Source organism: Spermophilus citellus (genome assembly GCF_964194105.1).
Source record: "Spermophilus citellus genome assembly, chromosome: 14".
NCBI classification, from domain to species: Eukaryota; Metazoa; Chordata; class Mammalia; order Rodentia; family Sciuridae; genus Spermophilus; species Spermophilus citellus.
In genome coordinates this window covers 2451857-2464259 of record NC_138194.1, presented here as the reverse complement: position 1 = coordinate 2464259, position 12403 = coordinate 2451857, and the positions used below count along the sequence as shown (strand labels likewise).

The following is a 12403-nucleotide window of genomic DNA, read 5'->3' as shown; positions in this document are numbered from 1 at the left end:
TATCTCCAAATGTGAAGTAAAGCCCTCATAACAGTTGTTAAATATAATCTTTTCACATAGTATAAGGAAGAGAAGAAACTTTTATGTGGGATGTCAGAGGAGGGGAGAGAGAGAGAGAGAAGGAGGGAGGGAGAGAGAGAGAAAGAGAGAGAAAAGGAATATTCTTATAGAAGATACATATGAGTTTTGATTGAAATGTGGGAAACAAACTCGTTCATTGAATAGAAGGATGCATGTTATTCCAGACTAGTGTCATCATTCAGAAGGATTTTGAAGTTTTAGAAAATGGTGTGTTTGAGAGAGATTGTTCAATGACATTGGAATTCATGGTGGAAGGTAAAGATTTGAGCTTTTGGAAGCATTTTGGGTTCATACAGATATTAATAAGCTCACCCTGCAAGCTGTAGCTCAACAATGTTGGCTAATCACTGGAATCATCGGCAACATTGAAAACCAGAAAATTTTAATCTTTTTTTTTTATTGGTTGTTCAAAACATTACAAAGCTCATGATATATCATCTTTCATACATTTGACTCAATTGGGTTATGAACTCCCATTTTTACCCCAAATACAAATTGCAGAATCACATCGGTTACACACTCACATTTTTACATAATGGCATATTAGTGGAAAATTTTAATCTTGACTCTGAATTGATATTTATACTGATGGGGAATGAGGCTCCCCTGATACATATGTTTCTCAAGTACCCAGGTGGTTACTATTATCATATCATCACTCATATTTCTGTGCTGATGGTGCAAGTACCAGAGAAGAATTTCATGTTGGTGGGAGAACTGGTCGGTTTTCTGTCATTAATATGAATGTCCTAAATAATCCACTTAAGGAGATTTATTTTGGCTTGAACTTTTAGAGGTTCCAGCCCAGCACTGATTGTTCCTGTTGCTCTTAGGCCCCTGATAAGGCAGCACATCATGACCATAGAGCAATCATTATGTGGCACAGCAAAGCTGCTCACCTCATGGTGATCCATGCAACAAAAGAGAGAGGGAGGAGACTGGAGTCCTGTGATCTCCTCAAGGTCATGCCTCATGATCCAGAGATGTTCCACTGGGTTCCATCTCCTGATAGCTGTACAACCCCCCAGGAGTGTAAGGAGCAAGCCCTTAAAAAAACGGGTCATGGAGAGATACTACAGATCCAAACTACAGCAGTGTTCTAGTAGTGCTATGTTTGACATATCACCTTATCGGGGATTCATGTAGTTCAGAAAATAAAAAGAAAGTGTAAGAACACAGTAATTAAAAAAGCAAGTATCAGAGCGAAAAGACCCAGATATCTTGTAATAAGGATCTCTCACACACACACACACACACACACACACACACACACACACATGCGCACACACTCACACACATGCATGCATGCACAGACACACACAGGAATGGCGTAGAAACTGTTGTGCACTAAGCACCCCAAAGCATATTCCCATTAAAGCTGTAAATACACTGAAGAGATATTTTACTGTAAATCAATAGATGCATATCATTGATAAAAAGTTGGGAAATGAGTAAGGTTAGGAATTTCAGCATTGAAAGATGGATTTGATTCTTTCCATGAAGCACTTAAGGTTTTGTATTATATCCAGGTAGAGATGTTTGGTATGGAGAAGGCTGTACTAGACAAATGGGCAGAACCAGCATCACTGGGAGACACATACCCTCTAGATATTTATACTACCTATAGGTGAATGTTCCCTTCCTTCCCTAACTCTATGCTTTGGTTGACAGAAAAGTTTACATGCTTTGCTAATTCTTCTTATAACACACATGGATGTTATTTCATATTATATTTATATGGAATTGACTAATATTCTCCCAAGGAAACTGCAAGTTCTACAAGGGTTGGTTTCTTTACCAACTTGTCCACTATTATAGTAATAGCATCAGAGCAGTACCTAATGCTTATTATTTGTTAGAAAATTAATTAATGGTTAATTTGGAAAAAATAATACAAATACAATATTCACTTAGATTGTTTTTTCTTTTATAACTATGAAGGTAAGAAGAAGAAATAATTATCTCAATAGTTTTCTATCACCAATATCACTCTAGTGTTAGAAACACTAAAGTTTTATTCTATCTCTATAAAACTGAAGTATCTGAAATTACAGTATCATAATCTTTTTAACTTGTTTTATAACAAAAAGTACTATAAAGCATCATATTTCTAATAGTAAAACAAGTAGATTCTAGAAATTTAGATCATCTTATTACATACATATTACCATTACATACTGAAAACTTACTTGTGCTACTAGAAATCAACTTTTCTAAAAATATAAGGCTATAACTCTGGGGACAATTTAAGGAATAAATTTTAAAAGGAACATATGAATTGGCACAACTAGAATATTAAATGTAATTTTCATATCCTTAATTATGCAAATCATAGAAGCAGATGTAAAAGAAAATTCATATTGAGTAATATATGTTAGTAAGTTCATATTCAGTTCTTTAAAATCAAATGATATATCTCATTTCTTCCAAATACAGCATTCTTTAAAATAGCTTTTTTAAATTGCTAGTTATATTTATCCATTTATAGATAATACAGAACAAAATCAATAAACTTTCTTTAAAGGGCGAGATATAAATTCAAGGACTGTGCTTTCTTTCTCAGCTTTTTTAATCACTCTGCCCTTGTGATGGTAAAGATAGCCATGACCACCAGTGTATTAAAAAATGGTCATGGCTACACTCTAGTAAAATTTTATTGAAATAGGCTTTGAGCTAGATTGGGCTCCATAGCCATAGTTTCCTACCCCCAATACAGATAATTTAAAATATGAAAATAATTAAAGTTAACTAGACATTCTTGTTTACATCTTTTGTCCCAATATAATTATTAAGAGCCATCTCTTTTATTTTTAGAATGTCCTGGTATGCACAATAAATTTAACCCACAAAATATTCTTTACCAACAGTTTTACCATCCAGAGTGACCACTATTAGCTGACTTATCAGATTGTTGTAGTACATGTATTTTTTAAAAATTATGTGCAAAAAATGAATTATGTCCATTTTGGTAATCTAGGTTTTTATATATCGATATTACTATAATCATTTTCTCAAACCATTAAATTTTATTGACAACCTGACTTTTAATGACTAGATAGTATTGTATTTATGGATGTACCATAGTTTATTCAAGTATTCCCTTACTATTTGTTGTTCAGTTTCCCTTTTATTAATAGTGTATTATATCTTTGCAGCAAAATCGTTTTCTTGTTATTTCCTTGGAATAAATTCTTAAAAGTGAAATTGCTGGCTTAAAAGTTGTGAGGTTTTTGAGGCCTTTTTATATATTGCCAAGTCATTTTTCAGAAAGTTTCTGTTAGCTTTGTGTGCAGCTGTATGTGTCCTTTCTTAAATGATGCTAGTAATGGTGGAAAATAATTTGTTTTTATTACCAGTTTTTAATTATTGATGAATATGAATGTTTTAGTATATCAACCAGTTATATTTTCTATTTTGTGAATTACTTCTAATTTTTCAATGGTTTATTTTTTTCCCACTGAATTTAGAATTTACTTTGCAAATTATTGTTACCAAAATATCCTTTATCCAGACTGGCAAAAATAGCTTATTTTTATTGCTTATTGCCAGTCTGGATAAAGGATATTTTTGGGGTTAGATTTTTTTTGCAAAAATTATTGATTAGCTTTTTCTGCCTGATGTATTATTTCCCAATATATATTGAGTTTTCATTCAAAATTTATTTCAAGGTTCTTTTACTTAGTGGTTTTAGAAACAAAGCACACGTTTCATAACCTAAATTTATTAGGTTGTAGTTCCACTAATTGATCTTAACTCCCCCATTGTTTATTTTGGTAATCTTTATTAGGAAATTGATCCTTGGGCTGACTTATTTTTTAACTGTTAGTAGAGAGATACAGAGATGCCCCTTCCCTATCTGAGGGGGCACCTACAAACCATCAGTGACATTACTGTGTGTGATAGGTGCTAGGAAAAAGTGATGTACAGAGATTCTGAAGACATAGGAAAAGTTCTGATTACATTGATGTGGGGACCAAAGTGCCAAGGGGAAGAGTAGTAACTTTCTGTAGGAGGAGGTCCTGGAGCTGAGTCTTACAGTATGTGTTGCTGCCACTTGGTAACAAGAGGCAAAGCAAAGATATAAAGTGGAATGGTACTTGGAAGAGTCAAATCAGGACAATGGCCTGATGGTCCAGTGTTAGCAAGAAAAGTATTGGGGTATGAGGCTAGAGTCATTTGTGGTTGCTTCTGTTATATTAAGGTTTAGGTGTTATTATTAATGTGATGGAGAATGACTAGTTCTTTTTTTTTTTCTTTTAAGATATAGCCTTTTATTTTATTAGGTGGTATTACTGGCAGCTTCTCAGACAAGTTTTTGAACATAGCACACAAATGAAAATTTGCTTTTTATTTTCTTTCCCACTGAAGGCTTATAAACAATAAGTAATATGATAAGGTTTGTAGTTTAAAAACGTCTGGCATCTCTAGATGCTAGATTGGAAGAGTCTGTGTAGATAGGAAATCAGTGGCTTGTAGTTTTTGTTGCTGCACAACAAATATTCCAATGTGCAAAGCTCATTTAATATTGGTAGAATTCAGTTGAATTCTGTCAGCCAGGGGCCTGTAGTGAGCTCTTAAAAGCCACCTCATTCCTTGCTGTGTGTCTCCCTCCATCAAGCCAAAAAGGGCACTTTGAATTTGACTTCTTAATCTCTGGTCTATATTTAAAGAGTCCATGTGATTAAGTCAGGCCCGCTGCATGAATTATTTTTACTTAGTTATCTGTGCCTTAATAACCAAAGCTATATCATGGGAGGAAATCTGTGATATTCATGGTCCTGAGATTATTCAGAACTATACATAAAGGGATAGGGAATCTTAGAGACCATGTTAGAATTTTATGTGCCACAGAGACTGTGATAGCTATATTGGTAGGAAGTGATGAGAGCCTAAATTAAAAGAATAAGAATTGAATAGGAGAAGGCTTAATAGATGGGCCTTGGTGACTGAAAATGAAAGAAAAAGGGATAGAAAAGGACTCTTTGGCTTTGGGTTTGAACACCAGAAGGATTGGTGGTGCTATATTTAGTAATTTGAGGGAAAAAATGGTGTGTGTCTTGTTTTGTTTTTTTTTTAACTTAACTGGGTTTTGACAACTTTGAGACATCAAAGTGGAGATGCCTCAGTAGATAAGGAAACAAAGGTAGACAAACAATAGGAATTTGGTTAAAAATCTGGAGTCAAGATCTTGGAGTCTCCTTGTAAGGGTAGAAAATGACTGAGATTTAATAAACTTTGATTAACATGAAACAGGATTAAGAGAGTGAAGGAGACTTATGGTGGTAGGAGAGCAATAATATTGGTGGTCAAAAGAAGAGTTTAAAGATATACAGAATAGTGAGTTACATTGGGCACAAGGATTTGTAACAGCCAGCTTTAACTCTTAGCTCTATCATCTGATCTTAGCTGGGGCCTAGGGTAGGGGGAGTGGGATCTACTTTCTAGAGACATTTGGAAACAAATGGGATTGTTGAAAGTTATTTGAGCAGCTTGGTGTCCTGGCATTATAGCACTTGGTAGGCTGGGGGCTATTGTCCCTGAGCCTCTTTCAGGGCATAACACAGTCCCAAATAAGCCCAATGTTTTAAAGGCTTCTCAGTTGAGAAATGCAGTTCCAAAGCCCTGTTGCAGTTAGTTTCCTGCACTCCAGTGGTCACCAGGTTCATTTAATCCTACCTTCCAAACACCTCCTTCTTACAGCCATTGCCCTACTTGAGGCTCTCATTGCCTCCTGATTGGACTCTTAAGAAACTTCCCATCCAGAGTGTCTCATCATTGTATTTTGTCTGATACTCCAGCTGTAGACCCCCACATTACTTAAATAAGTCTTCCCTTTTTTGTATCCCTATATTTGTCAGCGTGCACTTCCCTTTGGACTCTCTTTCCCCTTTCTCAAGTACCTCCTTGCATGTCACTTGCTTCACCAGCACTTGTCTTGCTGTACAGGGGCTTTTATTGACATGATTATTTCCCCTTCTAGCCTTTGAGTACCTCTCAAAGAGAAACCTTATCTTTCTGGTTTCTCTTACACCCTAGATATTTGTTGAATTAGCAATTCAATTACTTTACTGAAGTTTTGTTTTCTGTAATAGAAACTTAAAATCAAGTATGGTTGTATTGGTAACTAATGTGAATCACAGACTGGGAAATCAATGTGGATGGCCTTTAAGGATTCTGGTTTTTTTTTTCTATTACTATTGAGTAAAATAAGATACTTCCTCTGTGATGCAGTGCATTAAAGTTAAAGTGTTCAAGTCTGATATTTATTAGTAGGCTTCAAGTGAATCTTTGCTGACATTTGAGGTTTGTGACATTTCCTGCACATTCCTTCGTGACTGGAAGGCATAAATGACTGACAGTAAAGAACAATTAAAAATTTCCCTAAGTAAAACATTTTCAGGGACTTCTGCCATTAAAGCTTCCCAGATGAGAGTACAGCCTGTCCCTTATGTGTTTCAGAGATGATTTCACTATCAGTTTTTTGGTCGATTAGAGAATGTTTTACTTTTCTGAATTCTGCAAGATTAGCAGAAGGGGAATTTTTGAGAGTCTACTTTGTTAGATGACAGGTGTCATATTTCTCTTCATTTGACAGATATCGAGACTTTTAATGGGAAGCGTACTCTTTTCAGTGCCAGTTTTCATTGTTTACTGAGTGAGCACTGCATGTACTATGTACAGATTGAACTAGTAGAGAGAATAATTAGCTGTCTTTATCACTACCTGTGTGTTTTTGTTTTTTTGTTTTTTTGCAAAATAGGCGAGTACTATATACAAAAGAAGTTGAAATCCTTGGCCATATGTCCGTAGACTGGCAATGTCCTTTTGAAGATTTTGTACTTCCTCCTAGTATTGATGGAAATCTGCTGAAAATTTCAGTTAAGGTAAGAAAACACGACTTACACCTCTAGAGTCAGGCATTCATTTTGAGTGGAAACCAGCGCTTTCTGACTCTGTTTTTCAGTTAACTACACAACACATTAAAAGGAACATTATTGTTATTATTTTATGCTGAAATATAAAGAAAGTTACAACCCATTTATTTGTGTAGTTGTATTTTCTGACAATCCTTGATTGCATAGAGTGAAATATCAGTTTGACAAAAACGTTAGGATGCTGATGTACTGATACTTTCTTTTTTGGTAGATTTAAGCAATAGTGAAATTGAGGTGTTTTTGTTGTTTTTACTTCATATGAATACCCATTTTGCTATAATATCAGGCATTTCTCAAAAAATATCCTTCTTTTAGAAGATTACAAGGTGCTTGGTGAAAATAAATAATATGTCAGAAATAGCTATGTTTTATATTATTTGGAATTTACAGAATGCTAATACAATTTAAGCAATTTTTTTGTCTCTTCTCCACATCATTTTCTAAAAATTTTATTTAATCACCTAGTAATTTGCAAAAATGATACCTCATCTTTTACTTAATTCTCAGACTCACTTAACTTTGAAACATGTTTATTATAACATACATATAATATAAATGTATTTACATTTATTAAAAATACTTATAGTTTCCATTCTAATTATGGTAATTTCTGTAGTATCTTTGTTTTTTTCTAAATAATAGTGATGTTATCTCTATTATTGAAATGCTCTGGAAAGCTTTTATCACAAAATTTTAGTAAGATGAGAGTATTGTTTTCCTTTTTTTAAATTTTTAAATTTGTTTTAATTAGTTATACATGATAGTAGAATGTATTTATGCACTTTAGTATATCATACATAGATGGGATATAATTTCTTATTTTTCTAAGTGTACATGTTGCAGAATCATATTGGTCATGCAGTCACATATATACATAGAATAATAATGTCTGTTTCATTCTACTATCTTTCTTATTCCCACATTCCTTCCCTCCCCTCCCATCACGTCCCTCTATCTAATCTAAAGTAACACTATTCTTCCCTAGTGTCCCTCTACCCCCGCCTTATTGTGAATTAGCATCCACATATTAGAGAAAACATTCAGCCTTCGGTTTTGTGGAAGTGGCTTATTTTGCTTAGCATGATATTTTTCAACTCCAACCATTTACTGGCAAATGCCATAATTTCACTCTTCTTTAAAGCTGAGTAATATTCCATTGAGTATACATACCACATTTTCTTTTTTCATTTATCTATTGAGGGACACCTAGGTTGGTTCCATAGTCTAGCTATTATGAATTGAGCTGTTATAAACATTGATGTGGCTGTGTCACTATAATATGCTGATTTTAGGTCCTTTGGGTATAAATTAAGGAGTGGGATAGCTGGGTCAAATGGTGGTTTCATTCCAAGTTTTCTGAGGAATCTCCATACTGCTTCCCATGGTGGTTGCACCAGTTTGCACTCCCATCAGCAATGTATGAGTGAGACTCGCCAACATTCATTGTTGTTTGTATTCTTGATGATTGCCATTCTGACTGGAGTGAGATGAAATCTTAGAGTAGTTTTGATTTGCATTTCTCTAATTGCTAGAGATGTTGAACACTTTTTCATATATTTGTTGATCGATTGTATTTCTTCTTTGTGAAATGTCTGTTCAGCTCCTTAGCCCATTTATTGATTGGGCTATTTGTGGTTTTGTTATTAAGTTTTTTGAGTTCTTCTATATATCCTAGAGATTAATGCTTTATCAGAAGTGCATGTGGTAAAGATTTTCTACCAACCTGTAGGCTCTCTCCTCGGTGTTATTGTTTACTTTGCTGAGAAGAAGCTTTTTAATTTGAATCCATCCCATTTATTGATTCTTGATTTTACTTCTTGCACTTTAGGAGTCTTGTTAAGGAAATCAGATCCTAGGCCAATGTGGTGAAGATTTGAGCCTATTTTTCCTTCTATTAGGTGCAGGGTTCTAGTGCCTAAGTCTTTGATCCACTTTGAGTTGTTTTCCTTTAGTTTGTGTTTACTTTGCTTTTTATGGAAATTTACAGGTAAGAGGAACTACCATGTTCCCCTACCCATTTGTTTTTTCAGCAGTACTAGAATTTAAAGAGTACCTTGGTGTATTGAAACAGTTTTCATGCTAGGGCAGACTGTGTCACTCTGCATATATTTTACAGTTTTCTCAGTTATCACTCTGCTTTCATATCAGTGGTGAGAATTGATTCAATATATTTTACACTATATAAGAATTTTATCTGTCAGCCAAGGAAATGAAGGAAGGGCTTTTTGATTTGTCAGATGTGATTAGTTTATCAAGTGGTGTTTCTGTAGGCTATTATTGCCTGCAGAAAGCCATTATTTTATAGATAGATGTATATACATCCAATTTCATAAATTCTAACAACTCATATGAAATCACTCTCATTGTACCAAGATGATTTATTTTATATCTTTCTTGAATATGTATATTCTGGTAGTCTACTGGTTATAAAGTAGAGTTGACATTCAAGCATGCAATTAAAGGTGTTGCTTTCTTTTTCTTCTTTTCTTCCATTGTTTCTTTTGAAATAGAAGCAGGGTCTGTTCCACAAAAGAGATAATGCCAATCTAGGCTGTCTTCAGAAAATTTACCTGAAGGACACCACCACAGCAGAGGTAAACTGTTTATTTAAAGAATACCCCTTAGGTTTTGAGCTGAAAGATTTTTTTAAAGCCTGTTTTATAACTAACACCTGTTATTTATCCCCCCAAATCTTGTAGTTATAAATTGGATGAATGTATAGACTTAAAAATAATAAACTGTGGACTTACTGGGGCAGAAGGTTAGTGCTTGCATTGATACATGGAACAGAAGCTCTGTTCTCAGTTACTGGATCTGTGGGGAGAGTTCCATCTCTTCTGTACCTTCCTCTTCTACCATATGAACCTGAACTTGTTTTCACAGTTCATAATACACATTTTATTTTACAGAGAGCATTTAATGCCATTGAGGATGCACAGTCATTGAGACACCAACAAAAGCTGATGAAGCAGTCATCACAGAAACTTCTAAGGCCTCAAACACCATCATCATTATAGATCCCAGAGGGCTGCTGGTGGGGGAAAAATCACTCATATTTACCATGGTAGAGAGAAGTTTGCAAGCAACTTTTTAGTTTTATGTAATAGAATAGCTAGTGTTGGTTTTTTTTTTCTCCCCCTATAGTTTTGACTCTTAATTTTATAACCATGCCTGTGTTAGCAACCCATTGTACACTGCTGCTTAAGTGAGTGAGATCTTTGCAGAAATGCCACTTGAGACTCAGAATGAAATTTTCATTAATATTAAAATTGTGAAGCAAATGGCAATAGACTTATTTTTAATTAATTTTTTAAACTAAAGAATGAGAAAGAGTTTAGAATGATTAGTGTTCTTTGAATGGTTTTAGCCACAAAATGTTGGACACTTTGACATTTTGCCTAAAGGTAATTTGTTCATTAATTGAACTGAGATAACATTTTTTGGTAAACCAGGTAATTGATGGAAAAAACCCACTAAATGGAGAAATGATATGTTTCCCCCACCCCCACCCGCCCCATGAAAACATTGTTTTTTCTTCTAATGAGAGAACTTTTACTTTGGTGCTTGTTTTTCTTCCTTGCATTATAATAGAAGAGATATTGTCAATCAAACCTTTAAATAGCTCTACTTGGCTGTCTGTGATGTAGTAGTCATAAAATTTTGAAAGATATTTATAGGCTCTTTCAAGATGAGCTCATATGGTACAATTAAAATTTGCTGATAACATTGCACTTTAAGTTTTTCAGGACTCAGATATGTAAAATACAATATTTTTGTATTTCTAGAAATAGTAATTAAAAGTTGAGAGACTTTTAAGGGCATCATAAATTAATATTTTGTTATAATACATACCTGTAATGTATTTTAAATACTTAGTAGGAAGAATGAAAAATTTTCAGTTGCTTTATAAAAGTAAAATAAGGTATAAATGTATAACAACATTAGAAAATGTTCCATGTGTTCTTTGAGGAGCAAGATGATGAGAATCAATTCAGTGTAATGTATTTTTGCCTTTTGTATATCTCTATGCTGATCAGAGATGTTCTGCTTATTAAAAGTTTAACAAAATACTCAAGAAGTATTTAATTTCCTTGGCTGAACCTTTAGATGTGCTCATAGTATTGAACTTAGCATTTATTTCAAATCACTGAGTCAGTGATGAATTCAAGATGTGGATTCACTTGGTTGGCTGTTTTTGTGATGTGTGAATTATTAGTGTTATTCATGTTTTTTAAGACCTGGCTATAAATTTTTTTAAATTTTCCTAGTGATATGTAATGTTAAATCTCAGAAGAGGATGCATTGTTTAATGCCCAGAGTGTTTGATTTTTGGTAGACATTGCCTTTTCAACAACATTCAGAACAAGAATGTGTGCCTGAGATTTCCTAATTTTACTAAGAGGTCACCATTGCCACTAACCCACCTGTTCCTAGGATGACTCCTCATAGTTAGCTGCTACTCCTGTGCTCTCAAGGGACCTCCACAGCACTCTTTCTCCATTTATAAGACAGCCCTGTAACCCCTTTCTACATGGGCAATTTAATCTTATCTCAAAAACTGTATCTTTAGAAAAGCTAATGCTTTTCCTACCTATGGTATATGCTCATGGTATCTTGTCTTTTAAAATTTATCTAGTTACACTTAAATTTCTTTTAAAGAAAAACTTTACATCACTACCTAAATGGAGAGCTACCAACATTTTGGAGGAAAAAAAAATTCAGCAAACTAAACATGAATATTACTCAATCCTATTTTGGTAATTATTCTTTTCTCTGGGCCCAGAGATGCACTTTCTATTAAAAAGTGGAGTAGTGGATTAGAGGGAAATAGCCAGAAAAGACATGTTGCAAACATTAACACCATACACTCTTGGCATTCAAAGGACTGAAATGATAGCAAAAGCAGTAACTTTCTAACCAACTGACTTGCCTTTTTTCATTCCCTACCTGAGTTGGGAAAAACCAGGAGTTATTTAACAAATATTTGTTGAATTGCCTACTAAGTGTTCTTGGCCGTAATGGCTGAGGGTGTGTGAAAATGTTTCCTTGGGATGTAACATGGTAGAGACAGACAATGGAAAATAAAATTGTTTCAAATGGGGTTTGAACACTATTTTTTCAAAATCTACTAGGAATGACAGTAAGAGCCACTTGACCTATGGGGATGTGCAAGGGTGGATTTCACATTCCATAGGCAAGATCGGATGGCAGCTTGGTCCTCCAGAGAGGGAGACCAGAGTTTTGGATAGAAGAGTCCCATTCAGGTTCAGATTCTCAAAGAGTGGAAAAGTGGCTAGTCGCTGTAAATTGATATCCCCTTTATCTAAACGACACTACAGAGACCTGCTCTTTGCCCCGGATTCAATCAGAAGAGAGAACAGATGTTT

At 34.4% G+C, this 12403-nt stretch overlaps 1 long non-coding RNA gene across 1 annotated transcript; it reads left to right on the top strand.

The window, feature by feature from the left end:
* The first annotated feature begins 6942 nt into the window (after positions 1–6942).
* On the top strand, positions 6943–11265 carry LOC308633550. Its single transcript, XR_014018798.1, has 3 exons — positions 6943–6965; positions 9527–9610; positions 9926–11265. It is a non-coding gene; the product is annotated as an uncharacterized lncRNA (long non-coding RNA).
* The last annotated feature ends 1138 nt before the right edge of the window (positions 11266–12403 follow it).